Below are 21,416 nucleotides of genomic sequence, written 5' to 3' on the forward strand. Positions count from 1 at the left end.
ACAAGTAGATTATCTTTTGGGCAAAGAGCAGTCAAGAAGTTGCCCCATCTTTAGGAAAGATGACCCCAAACAGATTAGACAAGCCAGTAAAAAGAGTAAAGTGGGATATTACCATGTTTTGCCTTTTTATTCTCTATTTTTAAATTGAAGTATAGTTGATTTACAGTATTGTGCTATACAGAAATTATACACTTATTTATACTCTTTTCCATTGCGGTTTATCACAGGAAATTGAATATAGTTCCTGGAGATATAGAGTAGGACCTTGTTGTTTATTCATTCTAGATGTAATAGTTTGCAGCGAGTAACCCCAAACGCCTAGTCCATCCCTCTACCTGCCTTCTGCCCCCGCCACCCTGTCACCCCCTTGACAACCACAGGTCTGTTCCCCATGTCTGTGAGTCTGTTCCTGTTTTCATTTGTGACATATTTTACATTCCACGTATAAGTGATATCATATGGGGTTTGCCTTTCTCTTTCTGTCTTTCTTTACTTTTAATGTGATAATTTCTAGTTGCATCCATGTTGCTGCAAATGGCATTATTTCATTCTTTTTTATGGCTGAGTAGTATCCCATTGTATATATGCACTGCATCTTCATTATCCATTCATCTGTCAATAGATGTTTCGGTTGTTTCCATGCCTTGGCTATTGTGAACAGTGCATCTATGCACATAAGAGTGGATGTATCTTTTTTGAATTATACTTTTGTCCTGGCATGCCTAGGAGCAGGATTGCTGAAAGCTGAGCGCCAAAGAATTGATGCTTTTGAACTGTGGTGTTGGAGAAGACTCTTGAGAGTCCCTAGGACTGCAAGGAGATCCAACCAGTCCATTCTGAAGGAGATCAATCCTGGGATTTCTTTGGAAGGAATGATGCTAAAGCTGAAACTCCAGTATATTGGCCACCTCATGTGAAGAGTTGAGTCATTGGAAAAGACTCTGATGCTGGGAGGGACTGGGGGCAAGAGGAGAAGGGGACGACAGAGGATGAGATGGCTGGATGGCATCACTGACTCAATGGATGTGAGTCTGAGTGAACTCCAGGAGTTGGTGATGGACAGGGAGGCCTGGCGTGCTGCAATTCATGGGGTCGCAAAGAGTCTGACACAACTGAGCGACTGAACTGAACTGAACTGAAAATATTAAGTTTCCTTAAATTTATCTAAAAATTGAACGCCATTCCAATAAAAATTCCTATAGATCCTTTGGTAAAAATGCAGAGAAGTGCACAGCAATTCTACTTTAAAATACAGTCACATATTTTAGTGAAACACTTGCATATATATACACAAATATTCTTTTTTAAAGCATTGCTGGGTATAGTAAAAAATGAGGAACAGCCTAACTCTCCACTAATCAGGGAATGGATAAGTTAACTGTAGATTATTACTAGCTAACAGTTAAAGTACTTGTGTCAATCTTCCTGTATCAGTATGAATAGACTTATAAAACAAAATACATGCAAATTAAATTTAAAAACAGAATAATAATATATATTAATTCCTGCATATGCATGTGGTAAAATTATACAGTCTTGCATGGAACTGATTCCCCCCAAATTTAGGATACCTCTGGAGAAAGAAGGGAGAGAAAGCCTGGGGTGAGATTAGTGCTTTAGCTGTGGCTGGAATACTTTATTTAAAGAGTAAATACATAAAATCAATATACAAAAATTGATTTCTGGAATTCTCAATACTGATAAAGTCTTTGACATGAGCTGACACAAAGCCCTATACTTAGTTAAAATCCTCTCATCAGTATTTGCCATACCTGAAGGCTGCACAGATGGCCAATATAATATTATTTCTCTTTGACAGATGGGTGAACTGGGAGGTTTAATTAGTTTCTCCTAGTTACATAACAAGTAGCTCTGGAAACGAAATATTTTGGTCAATAATTTGTGGGTTTGGCCACCACACAGAATGTTAGATCACAGTGCTAAGTCTTTATCATAACATATTTACTTACATGTTCTGTTACATATATAAAACTTTATATTTCATGTATAATCAGATATGGTAGAATAGGAAAAATATTCTTAAAAGTTTGATTTTTCTCATAACCACTGTTGTAAATAAGCTTTTCCATTCTAACATTCCAAATACATAACTTACTAATCATTTTTTTAAAGGTGATAGACTTTCATATTAAAAAAAAAAAAGCCAAGAGTAAATCAGGTCTCTTACCAGAGCATTTGATTTTCCTACTCCAGAAATGGATATTTAAGGCAAAAGCATCTGGCTTATATTTAGAAGACATTTTCTTCTCAAGTCTTCCACTGGCCACTGTGATAGACACAAATTCTTTGAATCTTCCAAGGCCTGTAAAAGATTATGGAAGAAAGACATATCAGGTTAGGAAAACAGCATTAATCTTAAAATACATTGCTTATTTGGAATAAGGGGAAGAGCCTGCTGGGGTTGGAAGGATGTCTTTATGAAAGGCCATAGTAGGAGATAAGACTAGGGAGGCTTGGGTCTCAAAACTGAAGATTTTTTGCAGTGTTCTCTTCTTTATGCTTTGCTTGGGAATACCGTCACTCAGCAATTGGAAGCAGCATCTGAAGAAACCATGCGATGTCAGGTCAACCAAATAGAGATTTATTTTTCTCACAAAGCAAGAAATTAGGAAGTGGACCAGCCCAGGCGGCTGCAGCCTCTCCAGATAGTTGCCCGGGACTAGTGATCAGGTTCCTTGTAGCTTGCTGTCTCACTGGCCTTAGCTTGAGGCTTCTGTCCTTATTCTGTCAGGACAGCTGTTTCACCTCTAGACAGAAAGAAAAGGGAAACGCAAAGGCAAGAGTTCATCCATCTGAGCCATCAGGGAGGCAATATGTAGACAGCAAAACCTCTGCTATTGTCAGGGGCTGTGGTCAATTCTTGATTCCGTGTAGTTTTACAGACACGTTTTCTAATCCACACTGAGGACCTCACTGTAGAGCAGAGGAAGGCCCTGTTATTAAAATGATTGAGTGGAATTTCATGTTGTTAATATTCAAACTGAACAGTATCACAATAGCTTTAATGGAAACCCCATCTAGTAGACTTATGTACACTTATGAAATCTTCATGATAGTTAAGCTACCAAACAGTTCTCATAGGTGAATGAGTAGATCAAAGTTCTTTTAGCAAGGGAAAAATAAGATACTTGAGAGGTCATGAGCAGTATCTGGCACAATGTTATGCTTCATAGATTCTCCACAGGGTGTCCTTCCAAGTGGTTTTCCCAGGTGGTAGAAAAACTTGGTGGACCCCAGGACAGGTTGGAGGGAGAGAGCCAGGGCAGAAACTTGCATTGCAATAGCTTCTGTCCGGTGTGCTTTGCCTGGCAGTATGACAAGGGGCAAGTGTGGTTCTGAGCGTCAGACCAGGGTTCAAATCCCAGCTCCTTCCACTAACTCGCTGTGTGGCTTTGAATGATTCAGTTCAATGAATATTTATTAAGTACCAACTATGTGCCAGGCACGCTGCCATTCCTTGGGCATATGCAGTGAAAAGGGTAGACCCAGTCCTTCCCTTCACAGAGTGTACTTTCTGGTGGCGACTGAGCCTTTTCTATAAACAGGAGTTGTGGTAAGGGTAAATTTAGTCCTTATAGCATGGAAATGCTAGTTAAAATGGTAATTGTTCAGAAGCTGTCCTAGATTTGGTTTCAACCTACTGAAACTGGTACTTACAATTTGGGAGTTTGGATCTCTCCACTAGAAGTTCTGCTTGCTTTTGGATTAATCCCAGGAGTCCCGGGCTTTTTTGGGAGCTAATTAAGGCCAACTATCTTCTCTCTCCCTCTCCACTGTGACCCTAAACCTCACTGGGTTAAGAGCACATGACCTAGTTTCTTCCCTCTGGGGGAAGAACGTTCTCAAATATCTTCTTGGAATCTCAGAAATTCCCTGCTTTTGAAAATTCTTCTATTTTGAAGTCGCTCAGGGACTGGAGTGTATTTCCCCACCCCTCCCTGCTCTGTGGGTAACTCTGGTTTCCTCTCCTAACAGCGAGAACCTGAGAACACTCCGAGCACTCTAGAGACATCGGATGCCTAGGAATGCTGGAATGGGTCCTAGATGATGGCCCTTTGATTCTGGACCACATGATTCCTGAGCTCTCTCAGGGGTCTAAGGAAATACTGAGAAGAGCAACAGTTCTAACTTTTCTTGTCATTTCTTTTGCCTTTGGTTACTTAGAACATACTGGAATATTATAGAGATTACCTCTGACTAAGCAACTTCTTTGAGCTAAGTGTGCGTGTGTGTGTGCTCACTCACTTCAGTTGTGTGACTCTGTGTGACCCCATGGACTGTAGCCCACCAGGCTCCTCTGTCCATGGGATTCTTCAGGCAAGAGTGCTGGAGTGGGGAGCCAGTCCCTTCTCCAAGAGATCTTCCTGGCCCAGGGAACCCACAAACTTCTGTGTCACAGGTGGATTCTTTACCCACTGAGCCACTGGGAAGCCCATGAGCTAGGTACTTTTAAAAATATTATCTCATTTAATAAACTTGCGATTTTCCCCATTTTACAGAAAGGAAACTGAGTCTGCAGAGGCGACTTACACTCTGTCCAAGGTCATTTGACTCACAGTGGGTGGGGTTGGGATTAACACCCAACTGTGACTTCAGACCCCATTTTTTAAACCACTATGCTCGACTGTGGTTGTTTTTGGAATTACCTATTCTTGTGAAATATTTATCACAGCCGTCTTTGGACACAGTTTTGTGGAAATCCCAAATACCATAATGGTTAGCTCTCTTTCCCTTTTCAAACTCACAGTTCAGTGATATGTCCAGGAAAAGCGACTGCCGTTGCCAAGCGCCTGGGTTCTCTGCCTTCAGCCTGGCTCTCTGCTCGCTGGCCTGGCCCAGTGGGCAGTCGCCAGCTCTGAGAGCTTGGTGCACACTGTGTCCTGGTGGTGACCGGAGCTGGGCTCGCTACACACGTGCTGCTCTAGTACAGCCTTCTGAAGGTACTCTGGAGGCCCTCCTGCCGGGGGCCAGCGTGAGGAATTCCGCCCATGGCAAAGGTCATGAGGAAGGAGGCTTGGCAAACGCAAAGGCGTGATCAAGCCTCAGGAAACCCCCTGTTCCCGAGCATCTACCCCAAAACCAGAGTCTGTTTTATGCTCTCACCTACACCTCTGACTTTACGGGGGCTCTCCCCCATAACCGTTTCTCTCGGAGAAGGAGTAAACGTGCAGCTCCAAGACAATAAAAATTCTTGGGCGTGACAAGAGTGTTTCAGCTTACGGACTCCTCTGAAGGTTATCTAGCCCACCTGTATAGGTTTGTCCGGCCACATGTGATTGTTTACAGCCTCCCAACCTGAGAGGCATGAGATGTTTTAGACTTACTAAAGGCAAATTCTTTTGGGGAGTTAGAAATTATTAGTAAAGTGGGTTGGTTAGGAATTATATTGGTGAAGGGTTTTTCATTTGTTGTGTCAATAATTGTTGCTAATTCCCTACTCTGGGTGGGACAAGGATGTCTCAGGCCAAACCTCTCTGCTGACAGACTAGCTTGTGTGACAGGATTATCCATACTCCTGCCACATGATTGTTTACTACCTCTCTACCGTAGGCAGCGCAGAGAGTTTTGGACTATTCTGAGAGTCTTGATTGGCATGGGACTTTTTCTTCTTGTTGAGTCAATGATTGCTGACAGGCCTCCATGTCCTTGGGCACCTGGGAATGTATTGATCAATGTATTTGGAATATAGCAAAGGAAATATAGTAGTTTTTGATGTTAGCAATACTAGACTTTTTGAGTTAATGGATTTTCTATTTTGTAATAGATCACTGCACTTTGTTATATATCACTGTGTCCTTGCTATGTAAGAATGTAACTTTATCATACCTTAAGACTAAATAGATCTTAAGGGGAGCATTGGTGAAAGGATTTTCATTTGTTGGGCTGATGTTTGCTGCTAAATCTCCATGTTCCCTACCCTTATAATGAATATAACTAGCATATAGGAAGAAATAAGGATTAACCTTTAAGCATATAGGAGAAATAAGTATTAACCTTTAAGACTAATCATGTTAACCTTGGGTTGAATAAATTCCTTTCTTGATTGTAACTCACTACACCCTCACCCTATAGGAATGTAACTTTATTTGGAGGGTGGTGCCTGGTTTAAGAAAAAACACCCTTGGAAGAAATAAATTTTTTGGTTATCAGAAAGAAAGGATCATAAAATGTCAGCAGGTCTCACTCATGGCCAGAAGATGATGTAATATCCCTAAGACCTTTTTTTTAATACATTTATGTGAAGCACCTGATTTTGACAAAGGTCAGGACTGCTGACCCCCACGTGACTCTGTATTCATCCCTATGTGTAACAAAAGGTATATAAGCAAACCCAAAAATAAAGAAATCGGATCAGTTTCCGGAAAGACTGATTCCCCCATGTCGCTTCTTTCTTGCTCCCGTTCTTCTGGCTGAATTCCCATCTGGAGCATGGATGCTATTCCATGTAATCCAAGTTATTCAGCCTCTTTTTCTCCACTAATCTTCCTACTACACTATCCATTTCCAATCTCTCTATATCTGTGATTAAATATGTATTTTTCCAAAGACGCTGACTCCATCCCCACCTTCGAATCACCCTGGATCCACCGGGGCTGGACCCCGGCACCCTCCCTTTTCTTAGCCCGAAGTTATGTGCTTGGATGGCACTTCCATTGTATCTCTCTGAATTGTTGTGAGTTGAGGGCTAAGGAATGGAGGAAAGGCAAAACAAAATCATGCTCTGAATGTCCAAAGAGCAAGTCAAAGGCATTCCTGCTGAACTTTCTGGTATTCCATGCCTAGCTCTGTGCTGGTTTCTACCCAAGGTTGCACGTTTTGGGCATACTAAATACTACAAACTGGGCTTCCCTAGTGGCTCAGCAGTGAAGAAGCTGCTTGTAATGCCAGAGCAGCAGGAGACGTGGGTTCCATCCCTGGATGGGGAAGACCCCCTGGAGGAGGGCATGGTACCCCACTCCAGTATTCTTGCCTAGAGAATCCCACAGACAGAAAAGCCCGGCAGACTACAGTCCATAGGGTCTCAAAGAGTCGGGCACAACTGGAACGACTTACCATGCACATACTAAAAATTATTTGCTTATCTAAAGTTCAGACTTAACTGAGTGGCGTGTATCTGATCTGGCGTCCTACATTGGACAATATGTTGTGATTGACAGGACCTGGATCCTTGTTCTTCCTTGACTGTTACGTTCCTCCCCAGGTGTGATAAGTCAAACATGTCCGAACTCTATCTTTGAAATACCAACTCAGAAGCCACCATCTCTTTCCTGATTCCTCATCCTTCCAATCAGAAGTAAATCTTCTTCCACTGAACCCTCTAGCCCACCCCTAGTTTTCTTTGTGTGTTTAACATACAGTGATGGAAGCATTTCTCAGAAAGAAGCTGAGACCCAGGTGCTTCTGGTCATTGAATTCAGCCCTCTGGCCTTCTAGCAATTCAAATCCATTGATGTTCAACAGGAGCTAAAACCATGTGAGGTCTGTCCACACTGAGTCTGTGGGGCTGTGGTGACTCTCAAGAGGCTTGTTCTGTAGGGAGAGAAAAAAACAGCCCTGAGAAGAGGGCTGGTGTAATGGGCCACCTCAGAACCTTCCTGCAGGGGTGAGTATCCTTGGTTTGTCTCTGCTGGAATTTTACGTATATGAATCTTTTTGAAATATGTGTTTAAAGTTTTTTTAGGTCTATCTGTTTTCTAATTTTGCCTAATATGGGAGTAAGGGGCAAACTGGTTTCTTAAAATGTTGTCCAGAAGTTTGTGGAAGCAATTACTGATAGTTTGAAAAATCATCAATTCCTTGGACATTTTCTATCATTTGTACATAAAAATAAAAGGGACCTGGAACCATATTCTGGAAATGATCTTTGACAAAGTCTTAAATTCTTTTCATAATCATCGATCTGTTGAGGTTGCCTCTATCTTCTTGATTGAATTTTGGAAGTTGGTATGTTTTTCTTTAAGTGTATCATTTTTATTCACACTTCCAGTTTATTTTTCATAAAATCGAATGTACGTGTTTTAGCAATGGGGAAAAAATATCTCTCTGTATCTGTTGATTTGTCTTCTTACTCATTCTTAACTTTTCCTAAAGCTTATTTTTATCCAAAGGATTTGTTCATGGATTTATTTTTTATTTTATTTTTATATTTTTGAATTTATTAAGATATATTTTTACCTTTCTACTTCTTTTTTGTTCTTTTCAAAAAGTATTCTATTTATTTTGGCTGCACCGGGTCTTAATGAGGCATGCAGGATGGTTAGTTGCGGCATTCAGGCTTGTCAGTTGCAGCTTGTAGACTCAGCTGCAGCATGCATGCAGAAGGGATCTAGTTTCCCCACTGGGGATGGAACGATGCCGCCTGCATTAGGAGTGTGGAGTTTCACCCACTGACCACCAGGGAAGTCCCTCTTTTTGTTCTTTAGGTTTGCTTTACCTTCTAATTTATTGAAATTGTATACTTAATTCTTTCATTTTCATTATTTCTTGGTTTAATAATGGAAGATCATGTAAGTTTAACCCAAAAGTTTAAACCGTCTTCTTTAACTAAGAAAAAGTTAAATGCACTGTTACTTTTTTCAAATCATTTTGAGAAAAGTGAAAACAAGAAAAATGTGTAATCTGTATAACCTGGTTTAGCAAATGTTAAGCTTTGGGGGGCATATCATTTTGGATTGTTCTCTTTCCTCTGCTTTCATTCTCTCTGTACATATATTTCAATGACATCATATTATATACAATTTTACATTTCTTCAATTTTTAGATAAATTTTAATGTTGTAAAATTAAAACCTATTCATCGTTTTTGATAGTTGCATACTTTTCCACAGTTCGGATACAGTAAAATTTATTTAAACTATTCGCCACTGATGAATATTAAAGTTGCTTCCTGTTTCCTATGTTAATAGGTTCACTATTTAATAAGAGCTAGGAAAGTAATAAGGGAGGAGCCAATAAAAATACTGCGTTAAAAATGATCATATGTACCTCTTTGTGCAGCTACCTTAGAATTTCTAATTTTATTTTCTGCAGCATCAACATAGGTTAAAGTTACGATATTACATCTTTTGGTCTCCTTATGATATTACCTCCCCCCTTTAACCAAGTAAACTTCCATCAAATTTATAATCTAACCCCATTTCACCTTTTATAGTTCATGTATTCTTAATCTTACTGGGGACATGAAGGTCATGTTTTCTAACATTTACTTGTATTTCCCTGTGTAGTAGGTATGTAAGTTTGATTTTTAAAAAATTGTGAATGCTGTCTTCAGTTTGTTTTGCCATAGAATGTCTTTATAAAGCAATCATAGTATTTTTTTCTCCCTGTTTCTCATTTTTCTGTGAGCAGTGGGCTATTCATGTTTGTTGTCTCCCCACATGCTGATAGGTTAGATTCCAGCTTTCTTAAGCTTGGTATTAGTTATTTTGTTGATTAGCAGATTCCTCTCCTGTAGATTGTAGAGAGAAGGAAGGGAGAGGGACACCTGTGTAGTCCAGTAGAGGAAGGTGGATTGGGCAGTGTTTTCTCTCCATATTTGGTGAAGGTGCTATGCAGGTGTCGGATTTCTGGGTCCAGGCTTCTTGACTGCCTGTTTGTTAGCCAGCTTGCCTCATGCTTTATGTAAGCTACATCTATGCCCAACTGCAATCTCACTGCTTGATACGGCCTCTGTAATAATTTGAGGGCTTCAGATGGTGCTTCTTCAAATCTTTGAGATACCAATTGAAGGGATGTGTTTTTACTCTCTGCTGTCTTAGAACACCCAGCTATTAGATCTTGTCCTTACAAATAAGTGACTAGGTGCTGGAGAATTTGAGTTATTCCTTGACTGTTCTTGTTTGCTTTATATCTTATCTACTTTATATATAGCTGAAGCCCCTCTGAGTTTTTGCTTTGTGGATGATTATTACCATGGTTTCTAATCTGAAAGTGACTTTCTCATCTTTGATAACTCTTTGAACATCGGTGGAAATCTAAGAATAGGGGGTGTGAGGCACTTACGCTTTGATTCACATATTGAGTTCTTTTAACATTATCCTATCACTTCATGGGAAATAGATGGGGAAACAAACAGACTTTGTTTTTTGGGGCTCCAAAATCACTGCAGATGGTGATTGCAGCCATGAAATTAAAAGACACTTACTCCTTGGAGGACTTCCCTGGTGGCTCAGACGGTAAAGCGTCTGTCTACAATGCAGGAGACCCAGGTTCGATCCCTGGGTTGGGAAGATCCCCTGGAGAAGGAAATGGCAATCTACTCCAGGACTATTGCCTGGAATATCCCATGGACAGAGGAGCCCGGTAGGCTACAGTCCATGAAGTTGCAAAGAGTCGGACACGACTGAGTGACTTCACTTCACTTCACTTTACTCCTTGGAAGAAAAGTTATGACCAACCTAGACAGAAGATTTAAAAGCAGAGACATTACTTTGCCAACAAAGGTCCATCTAGTCAAGGCTATGGTTTTTCCAGTAGTCATGTGTGGATGCGAGAGTTGGACTGTGAAGAAAGCTGAGCACCGAAGAATTGATGCTCTTGAACTGTGATGTTGGAGAAGACTCTTGAGAGTCCCTTGGACAGCAAGGAGATCCAACCAGCCCATTCTGAAGGAGATCAGCCCTGGGATTTCTTTGGAAGGAATGATGCTAAAGCTGAAACTCCAGTACTTTGGCCACCTCATGCGAAGAGTTGACTCATTGGAAAAGACTCTGATGCTGGGAGGGATTGGGGGCAGGAGGAGAAGGGGACGACAGAGGATGAGATGGCTGGATGGCATCACCAACTTGATCGTCATGAGTTTGAGTGAAATCCGGGAGATGGTAATGGACAAGGAGGCCTGGCATGCTGCGATTCATGGGGTCGCAAAGAGTTGGACACGACTGAGTGACTGAACTGAACTGAACTGATTGATTTGAATGTCACAGGCTTTTAAAGAACATGTGATGATGAAACAAAGGATGAATATCACCTTGAACTTAAAAGATATGAATTATCACTGTATAGCTTTCGTATTATTCTTCATACGTTGAAAACTTTAAGGTTTCTTCATGTTTCTAAGATACTTCAAGTGGTAGTAATGACAATCAGGTTCTGATTAGAAAAAAATGGGGACTACTCTTGAAATAAATTCAACTGTTTATTCTTTTCACTTATAACTTTTGACTTTGTTCCTATTCTCCTGCAGGAACCTCACATATAGTTTATTGGCAGCAACTGCTTTTTCCCCCCCTTTTTCAGGTCAAACATCAGAACTGATTTTTGAAAATGAAAGTTCGTAGGATAATAGAATGTCTTTTTTTCTCTGGCAGTGGGAGTCTCATTTGTTTGAGTAACTCAGTGAAGGGATTGTTTTACCAGGGGCTTACAAGAGATTGGGAGAATGTTTATGTCGCTAATCCTGGGGTAATGAAGGGAGAATTTCCTTCTCTCTTCTATGGTTCCTAGACCCAGTGAAGTCAGGAATGCTAAACTTGACTGAATTTACAGTTTTTGTTGTTGTTAAATACCTATTTTTAAATTTATTTTATTAATCACTGGAATCAGTGTGCAATCATATATTCATTTTGAGTATTTCTGTATTTCTATCCACATGCATAATAGAAGACAAAGTATAACTTCCATTTCTGGAAGATAGGCATTTTATTTTTGAACTCTCTAAATGCTCGTCAGTGTATATCACTAATAGAAAATATTTTGCCAACTAGAAATAGAGACATAGAATCTTTCAGAGTGAGGCATATGAGTTCTATCAAATGTAGTAGATATTTGTGGATTTTATCTGCCCAGCCTCACTTAACCCTTCTTTTGCTAAAATTACCATGGCCTCAGCTAGTCCATCTCACCTTGGTGGGACTATCAGATGAGATATGTCCTTACCCAATGCATAGGAACATGACTCAAGCTACACTGATAAGACTTGGCTTTTTTCCTGAGAATTACCCTGTCTCATAAATCCTCATTAAGTGAGGACTGACTTAATGCATGTACTTAGAAGCAGTATTGGCACAGGGTAAGCAGTATACAAGTGTGAACTTTCTTATTAAGCAGAGCGGCAGAACATTACAAAGTGGTTAGAGCTGGAACATTCCACCTGGCTGCCCTAAAGCACACTCCTAGTTCCTCTAATCTGGTCTCCAGAGCGACCTAGTTCTGTCAGTTCCTCCAAGGCAAGATTACAAAGCATTTCCTCCAATTCTGTGAACTACCCTGTATCCTTCTGATAAATTCATTTTGACTCAACTTTCTCTTCTTGCAATCCAAGAATCCTGATGGATAAAGAAAAACTCTCAGTACAGTTCCAAACATTGGAATTCAGTAATATTCTAAGATTTAAAAATTATTTATATTTACTTTGGAGTGTGTTTTCTTATTTCTTCTGAATATGCTGCTCTACTGTTCTGGGAAGTTATGTCAAGCAAAATAAAATATTAGTAGGATTACCTGGCATAGAAAAAATTGGGACATGCAAAATGATGGAAATAATGTGCTCTTAGCATTATTTTTTTAAAGAAAACTCATCGTCATCATCATTAAAATGATATATGCAGACACTGTGCTTAGAGATTTCCAGATATTATTTCTAATCTTTCTAGAAACTCTGCAAATAGTATTAACCTCATTTGATGGATGGGAAAGCTGAATGTTTGAGGCTTGTACATTAGTTAGCCTCTGACGAGACTTCTAGCCCAGTTTTAATCACTGCAAAACCTATACTCTCTCCCACAACGATACAAGGTAGCATTCTTAAACTGTAAAAATCTTTCTGTTTCGATACTTGAGATGTTCAGTTGAGTTTTTTAAATGGTGTGTATTCATTCCTTGATTAAATATGTACTGAGTGACTGTGTGGGTAAGGCCTCTATGAATGTAGTAAATATAGCCTCAGAGGATATGTTTTAGGAAGTGGGGATGGCAATATGTAGAAGAAGGAACTTTGTAGATTATTTAGAATAAATGTAAACTCTGTCTACTAATCAAGAAAGGATAATAGCTGATTTCCATTTTTGTTCAGATAATCCACTCAAAATTTGTTTCAGTTGACTCCAGAGAAATATTTTTCATTGTTCCCCTGAGCCCAATCTATCCTACTCATCGAACATGCATTCATATAGTAGTGTGTTTAGAAGCCATACTATATTCTAGAGAATTTTAGTTCACTTAATTTTAGGGTATTTCTATGCAATAACAATGTAAAGGGTGTTATTTGGTGAAGAGAGCTGGAAACTTCAGAGTCCCAAATTTACCAATCCTGCTGTTAACAGTTTTAAACATATCGGAGATGAAAAGCCACCATCCCAGCCTCCAAGGAGCTAGAATCTAATGATTGTGTGGAAACTTTCATAGCATCTCTGGATAAATCAGGCAAGCACTTTATTCTTGCCTTTTCTAGCACTCATAATGGGGATCTTTCAGAAAGGTATAGAATACTGTAAACTTTAATCTTTTCCTTCCCTTCAGTCTCACACTACATAGTATACCTGTTTAGCAATAGAAGGGAAGAGGTTAAACACGCTGCCCTCATTGACAGTAGAGTTTACTTAGTTTGTGCAGAAGAAATTTTCTGTGTGCTCAGAGATATCAATGTTTGCTTTCTATGTAATGGAAAAAGACCATAAAGGTAATGAGTATGGTTGAAATGCCAAAGAAGCATAGCCAGGCTTTGGTTCTACCCATTCTGGAGGGTTTTGTATGTATATTCAAATTCATTACTAGTGATTCATTTTATTTTAAAGACTTGGTCTATGTGTGATTGTATTTGAAAAATCTGTGCAGTTGGGGAGACTGTAATATTTCTGTGGAGAAATCAAATTGATAAAAGAAAATAAAAGAGATTTATTTAAGAATGAAGCCAAATAGAAAGTACAAACAGCTGAATAAATGATTGAGGGATAAACAGGCTAAGCAGTACCTAAGTGTGAGCTTTTATTTTTATTAAACAGACTGCCGGAAGGCTAGAAAGTGGTTAAAATTGGAACATTCTGATCACCAGTGTCAGTTTCCTGAAGAAACTTAAAAGAAAAACCCCAAACTATTTTTCTTATAACTGCTTTTGATGCAGTAAAATATTCAATCTCTTTTTATTTTTTTTCAGATATTTTTCATTGGTGGTGGAGGGTGGAGATCAATTACCTTATAATAATAATTGAAAAACAAGTTGTGGCTAGTTTTATGTTTCTATTCTGCCTTAATCTCTTGCAGCTAGCTAGGTGCTAGTTGTACCTAGCTCGAGGGTGCTCGCTCGGAGTCTCACTGGGCTCCCCTCGGAGAAGGTGGGCTCTGTGTGTTCACGTGGGAGGCAGGCTGAACAGAGTGTGTCCCAGAGGCAGCACCATGTGCCTTTTGGATCAGCGAGCCCTCAAGTGGGAGGTGCAGAACTGAGAAGTTCAAGCATACAGAGCCCCTCTCCAGAGCAGCATCCCAGGTCAGTGGTACCAAGCTTGGCCAAGGTTTAAAAGATGCAGACTCCAGGGATCCAGACAGACATTCCAAACTAGCATATCCAAGAGTGGATCCTGGAAATCTGCCTTCTTAACCTGGAGATCAGCTAGAATTCCACGCTACTATTCTAAGTTCTTTGTGTAGAAGGGGTGACCCTCCCTCTTTGCTCCACCTGTCTGGTTGCGGCCATGTAGGGCACATGAATAACCACCACCATGTTCTGGAAGAGTAAGACTTGTCTTCGGGGCAAGCTTCTCAGAACGTCTGCCTCTTTTAAGCCTCCACCCACCTCTCTCAAATTGACAGCTTTGCTGCATGGCAATCTGAATTTGACATTTTCCTCCAATCCCCATTTTGTGGCTTGGCTTTGCCCTGACCAGTTATTAGGTGGCTAATAACCACGTACCTTAAAGATACATATTGGTGTATAATCATTTCAGTAAAATTACTTGGGAGTTCCAGAAAATGGAACTTTACCTATTGAAGTGCCATAACTTTTTTTTTTTTTAAATGTTAAACTGCCTCGGCTTTCACCAAGTATTGAAGCTTTGTATGTTTCCTGATGTTGTCATTAAAATATTTTACTGTGCTATGCAGTATATTATGGAAGTCACTGAAGCAGACAATTTTCTCCTGCATTTTTGTCTTGTGTTGTTACTGGTTTTGGCTTGCTTGTGTGCTGCTCTTAGCTCTGCCTTTTCCTTGAAAGCCAGCTGTTTCTGTACCACTGTCAGTACGTACACATGCTCTCATTTCTGTTTCTGATCTCTGTGGGCTGTACTACCACATGGCCAAACTGCTGAGAACTAGGTCTTATTTAGAATGAGCTGGATTTGAGGCCAAGCTCTGGCAGTCTTTCCTGAGAGTCACTGTCCAGCTCGGGCGAGGAATACTGTGACTTGTATTCTGGCTGCCCAGAAGGTTTTGTTTACTTGTTTGCTTTGACTGCACGATTGGTCTCAGAGGACCCTGTGTTGTTGTAGTGGTTAGTTCTGAATTGCCGAGGAGTGATTGTTTAGAATGCAAAACTTGGAACAAGCGTGTGTCCACGTGTGTCAGCATGTTCCTGTCTCGCACACTCAGGATGGAAAGGATGCGATGTCCAGCTGGAATGCGGAGCAGACACAGTCTGATCAGCGATTTTTCTTTCCCTCTCGGGATGGCAGCCATGCTGGGTCCTGGGCTGCAGCAGGAAGGAGACCTGACTTCTCTCCTTCCTCTTATTTTGCCCCCAGAAAAACTGCTTGGCAACTGTCATAACTTCACAGCCCCTTGCAGGCTTGGTAGTTTAGGAAAATGCAGCTCCTTTAAATATGCTGATAGTCTAAGCAAAGAAAACCACCTGCAGGGTTATCTTACGGGAGCAAAGGGCCAAGGCACAATGTGCAGAGAAACATGGTCACTGCCCTGTCTGTTCTGAGCAAGGTGATTGGTGCCCCAGAGCTGCCACGTGAGTCACACAGGTGGGGGACAGGAGGAAGGATGTTCCTAAATTACGGGCTCAGTCATAGTAGACCCCTTGGTGGTGACGGGTAGGGCCACTGCTTATAGGAGACATATTTACCAAAGCCAGTAATGGATGTATGTATTTTCAAGGTCAGTGAGAAGGACTTCCTCCTGGCTTTCTGCTCTTTGCCATTAACACCGTAAATCCACCTGCCAAAAAATGAGAGCCAACACCAAGCTTCCTTGGCTTCACCTTTATTTATTTATCTCTACAAATCTTACTTCCTCTCTTTCTTCCTGCCTCTCTCTTCTTTGCTCCTTATTCCTTTTGGACCTAGTTCCAAAGTATATTTTATTTAACTACTTGATGCACATTGAGCGTAAAGAGAGGGAAAATCGTATTCATGACCATTGGGGTCTCCATGTCTGTAGTCAGGATGATACAGGCTGCACTAAATGGGATGGTCTCCATGGTGAGAGGGGTCAGAATGTGCCAGGCTTTTGTGAGATGAAACGCATGGCATATGTCTGGACATACTTGAAGTCCGCAGTTTCAGAATTCTGATCCTGAGTTTATCTTGACTGATCAGCGTGCAAGGCAGAATCAGAGTGTATCAGAACAAGTGGCAAAATGGGATAAAGCTTCAGAATGACTTAAAAATGAAACCAGAAAAAAAGAGGTTAGAATAAAGTTAATAAATTAATATTTAATTTGTTCAGCTGTAATGTCAGTGGCTATTAAAAAAAAAAACAATTAAGCAGTTATTTCAGCTTTTAAGGGACAGATTTTTAAGTCCTGACAAGGATTCATGATGAAACACTGTGCCAGGTCATACACATTCATATTCTTGTGTTAACAATGCTATAAGAGAAAAGTTTAGGACCTTTGAAAAAAGTGTCTTGTTTTTCAAATATTGAGTTAATTTCAAATATTGACTTTTAAATTTTGTTGTCAGATTTGTTGTGAAAAATTACTGTGTTTTTATACTTTCAAGGTCTTTTAATCTGTGGGTTTCCACTCAGTCATCGATGGAAGAAGATTTCGGTTGGAGCTGCTTTGGCTTACAAAGGTAATTGTAGCTGTTTGTGGAAAAAGGCTGACCTTATAACCCCTCACCAATTTATCCAGAGACTAAGTACTGTTCTTTGTCTTATAGCTGCCATATGCCTTTTAAATGTGCATTATTTCAGATTTGTTTTTTACCAGGTGATATTTAGAGACAAGGATAAAGTGACATTGAATGTAAAAGAAGATAGTATTGGTAAAGAAATATTCAAGGAGGTGTGTTCAAGTGGAAGGGGTCATGGATAAACCTGTGGCTGATTCATGCTGATGTTTGGTAGAAAGCAACACAGTACTGTAAAGCAATTATCCTTCAATTAAAAATAAATAAATTTGCAAAAAGACATTCAAAAACTGCAGGGTATTTGACTTCATACTTTGATTTTATGGTCTCTGTAATTCACTTTTGGTTTTACTATGATCCTTAGATGTGTATGTCTTTTTGAAGCCAGATATAGAATAGGTGTCAGGAGTATGGGATTCTAGAGTCTGATTGCCAAGTTCCATTCTGACGTCACTCTTAGTTATATGATCTTGAAAAACTCCCTGGGCTTTATTTTTCTCCTTTAAAAATGGAAGCAATGCAACTGTTTTCCTCATAGGATTGTTGTGAAATTATAGATCATGAATTTAAAGCACATGGCTCAGTGCTTGGCATGCGATTAGATGCAACAAATGTCTGTAGCTTCTGCTTAGTCTGTTCTAGCTGCAAATGAATTTCTTTTCAAATTCTGACAAGCTAAAGACACTTCCAAAATTAAGTGAAAAGGCAGTTGTCCTTGAAAGAGGCCTACAGATGGCATAAGTTAGGTGAATTAAACACAGTAAACAGAGGAAAGCAATAAAATCCACTTCACAGGCATTCAGAAAATATTGGTTATATTAGAGAGAATTGATGATTAGGTATTAGGAACTCATAGATTTATAGACTCTCTGGATTGGGTGTGGAAATGGAAGTAAATATCATCCTTCCCAACTACCCCATTTAGTGTTTTCTTGTCCTTACTGTAGTCCCATGGAATAGACATTCATCCTAATACTTAAACCCTTCCACTAATGGAACCCCATCCATGAGCAGCTAGATCTTATTATATGAAAAATCTTTTAGTTTGGGTTGAAGTCTGCTCCTCTTGTTCTCACTCATCCTTTCTAATTTGGCTTCTGTGGCTCTTCATACATCAGTGACTCACGACTTTGAATATACTTATTTTCTATATTTTCCACTTCCTTCTTTTCCAGATGTAAATCCCCAGTTCCTTCAACCTTTCTCAAATGACATGATTTCAAGTCCTCTTATATTATGATTGATAACTTTGGGACTGGACTTATTTCAGTCAGAAATTATATTTTGCTGTGAACCAAGAGAAACCACCAAATTAGAGGCTTAAAACAGAAGGGAGTTTATTTTTCTCTCCCACAGGAGAGACCCTGCAGTAGATAGCTCGGTGGTGACTCAGCGAATTCATCAGGGACCCAGGACCTTCTAGGTCTCTCCTCTGCCTGAAGGTGTGATTCTCGTTCTCAGGCTCTGGGGGTGCCCACTGTGGCTACAGCCCCCAGTTCCCATTGCAGGCAGGAAAAAATGGGAAGAGCCCAAAGCAATAGAGTGCAAGCCTCCTGAGTCTGCTTCCCCTTTTAAGGAGCTTTTTAGGACACATTAACAGCAACTTCTATTTCTTACTGGCCAAATTGTATCACATGCTCAATTTCTAATGCAAGAGAGGCAAGGAAATGTAGTTTTTAAGCAACGTTTTGTTGCTACCCTAGATAAAAGCAGGGTTCTTTCAGTTTAAAAAAAAAATAGAGTAGGTTGAATATAAGATACGTAGTGGATAGTCTGCATCAGGATGTCCTCTTAAAATATCCTCTTCTGAATTGTGGCTCCCCTGCTTCAACAACAGTCTAGATATGGGATGACCCTGAGGAGAAGAGTGGGACTGTGTCTGTCTTTGGAAGCCCCACTTCTAGAATGTGGTACTGATTAATGGAAGATCAGAGAAAGAACACAGAGCAGTCCTTCCTTACTTGGGCAGATCCGTGTTTATCCAACTGATCTGAGCTCAGAGCCAATAATCTAACTGTTCACTAAGGCTTCCTACCTGCTGAAAGTTGAACACCTGCTCTTTGCTGGGCTGTTTTCTGCTCTACACTATCATCAGTGTGCAAATATAGCAGGAGCATAAACCAGTTTCCAGTTGTGCTAATTGCTTCATAAAGGCATAACTTATTAAAAGCTTATCGATAAATGGCATAATTGTAAAGTCATTTTAGAAAGGTGTGTGAGTTGCTTAATAAAGTTCTGTATGGCATATGTGTTAGTACCAATGATATTTTAATAAATTACTCCAAAGTACAGTCCTGTTTGGATGGATAGCACCTAGAAAATTCATCCAACCACATTTTGATAGCTTTTTTTCTATCCAAGAATCCCAGATTCACTAGAAGGGGAATGGGAAGGAGGAAGCATAGTAGTAACCTTCCAGAAACATTCTGAATAAAACCAAAAAAGATGCATGCTTACTATACAAGGAGTCTTGGAAACTTATTCCTGGTCTCTGAAAGTAAAAGATGAGATAAGATGAGTTGGTGTTATCACTGACATCAACCAGTCACAATTCTCTCTAAAGAGAAACCCAGACCTCGCTAGCTCAACTATGGTTCAGAGGCACGTGGTTGTGGTATAATAGTCAAGGGCCTTCTTCTTGCCTAAGTCAAATGAATACAAGCATGTGATGAGTAACTTCATTCCAAAAAAACCTGAAAAATGCCTCAACTGGTTTGTTCTCTGGCTCATTAGACAAAGATTGTTTTCAGCACCAAGAACGCTGGCATTTAACATCACTTATGAGGCCAAGTTGAAGAGTATACCCTTTTTCATGTTGCTTTCTACTTCATTTCTGTGTTAGAGATAGGAGTGGAATGTGAGCTTACAGTCCAAGAATAGGTGGATGAATGCAGATTGTGTCTGGTCTCCACATACTCTTACTTGATTCTCGGAGAATTTTATCTGACATTCACTGAAAGCTTCTCTTCAGCAGGTTTTCCCATTAGCTCATAGGAAAAAGTGGCAAAAAAAAGTTAAATATATGGTTACTGATTTCATAAAGGCAATTGTAGCTTTTGTGGTAGGGGGAGAAAAGCCCAAGAATGCATTTTACTTATAATCATTAGCCTGTGTTTTCTGTGAGTTCCAATACGATCATATATTTTACAGTGCTTCCCAGCAGGCACTGGTGGTAAAGAACCCACTTGCCACTGCCGGAGATGTAGAGATGCGAGTTTGATCCCTGGTTCAGGAAGATCCCCTGGAGGAGAGCATGGCAACCCATTGCAGTGTTCCTGCCCAGAGAATCCCATGGACAGAGGAGCCTGGTAAGCTACAGTCCATAGGGCCACAAAGAGTCGGACACCACTGAAGCTAGTCAGAACACACACATTCATTTATTTAATGAATATTGCTCATTTCCTTTGTACCTACCATATGCTTGGTATTGCGCTAAGTTTGGAGAATGCAGAAATCTGTGAGAAACTGTTTCTGCCCTCATAAAACTTATGATTAAGTGGCTACTGACAGCTTACCTTTGTATTGCGTTTTGAAGTTTTCAAGTGCGCAAACATTGTAACAAAATCTTTAAGAAAATCTCAAGGGTAGATAATAGTCCCATTTTAAAAATGAAGAAATTGAGGCTCACAGAATATTAAGCAACCTATCTGATTGCACAGAAAGTTAGTAGCAGAGAGTGTTAATTGTTAATTCTTTTAAGTTTCATATTTTAATGGAAGGAGTTATTTTATACGTGAAATTTTCCTGTAAGAACCTTAGGTGAAGTTGGATGTCTGTTTTTAACCTCTTACAGTAATAATAATGTTCTGACTTAGATTCCTGAAATATAGGTACTTCATCCAGGTTGACTCACATATTGCAGATCTGTACTGTTGATAAAATGTCATGAAGAGAAATAGCAATTAAATTTGTCGGTCGTTGAACCTATTTTGCAGTCAAAATTCTAGTGGTCTCAGAATGACTGGAGTCTGCCGGTTAAGGTTTGACTCTTATCATATGGCAGCTGTGGTAAACTTGATAAAGACTCACAGGCAGTTAAGAAGCATGTAGTTCAAAGTGAATCATATTTAAAGGATTACTTAAGAAAATGGGATCATGTCTCCTTTTTTTCTTTTTAAATCGCCCAAAACAGACTTTCCCCCCTTTAACCTTCTTTCCACACAACTTTTGTTTCTTATGTCAGAGTAGATTTTGTGATGGTTTCTCTCTCTCTTAATATAGCCTACTGTGAGAAAGTTTAATCTTTCCAGGATGGAAACCACAGAAAATACAGACATGGTCAGCAAATGTTATTACTTCTTTTTACAGGAGGCAGAGTGTCTGAACCAGTGATTCTCAAGCCTGGCACATACCAGGGCCAGCTGGGGTGCTTATAAAATGTGCT

At 39.9% G+C, this 21,416-nt stretch overlaps 1 long non-coding RNA gene and 1 other non-coding gene across 2 annotated transcripts in view; both read left to right on the forward strand.

Annotated features, from left to right (window-relative positions):
• The window catches only part of LOC132659840 (uncharacterized), a 58,865-nt gene extending 38,420 nt beyond the window's left edge, over window positions 1-20,445 (forward strand). Inside the window, exons 2-3 of the long non-coding RNA XR_009600742.1 lie at window positions 16,901-16,975; window positions 20,183-20,445. This is a non-coding gene — a long non-coding RNA (uncharacterized LOC132659840). The remainder of the gene's footprint in view (window positions 1-16,900; window positions 16,976-20,182) is intronic.
• Window positions 10,178-10,249, forward strand: TRNAC-ACA (transfer RNA cysteine (anticodon ACA)). Its single transcript has one exon. It is a non-coding gene; the product is annotated as a tRNA-Cys (tRNA).
• Window positions 20,446-21,416: the final 971 nt, after the last annotated feature.

The sequence above is a fragment of the Ovis aries genome, chromosome 5 (assembly GCF_016772045.2).
Source record: "Ovis aries strain OAR_USU_Benz2616 breed Rambouillet chromosome 5, ARS-UI_Ramb_v3.0, whole genome shotgun sequence".
NCBI classification, from domain to species: Eukaryota; Metazoa; Chordata; class Mammalia; order Artiodactyla; family Bovidae; genus Ovis; species Ovis aries.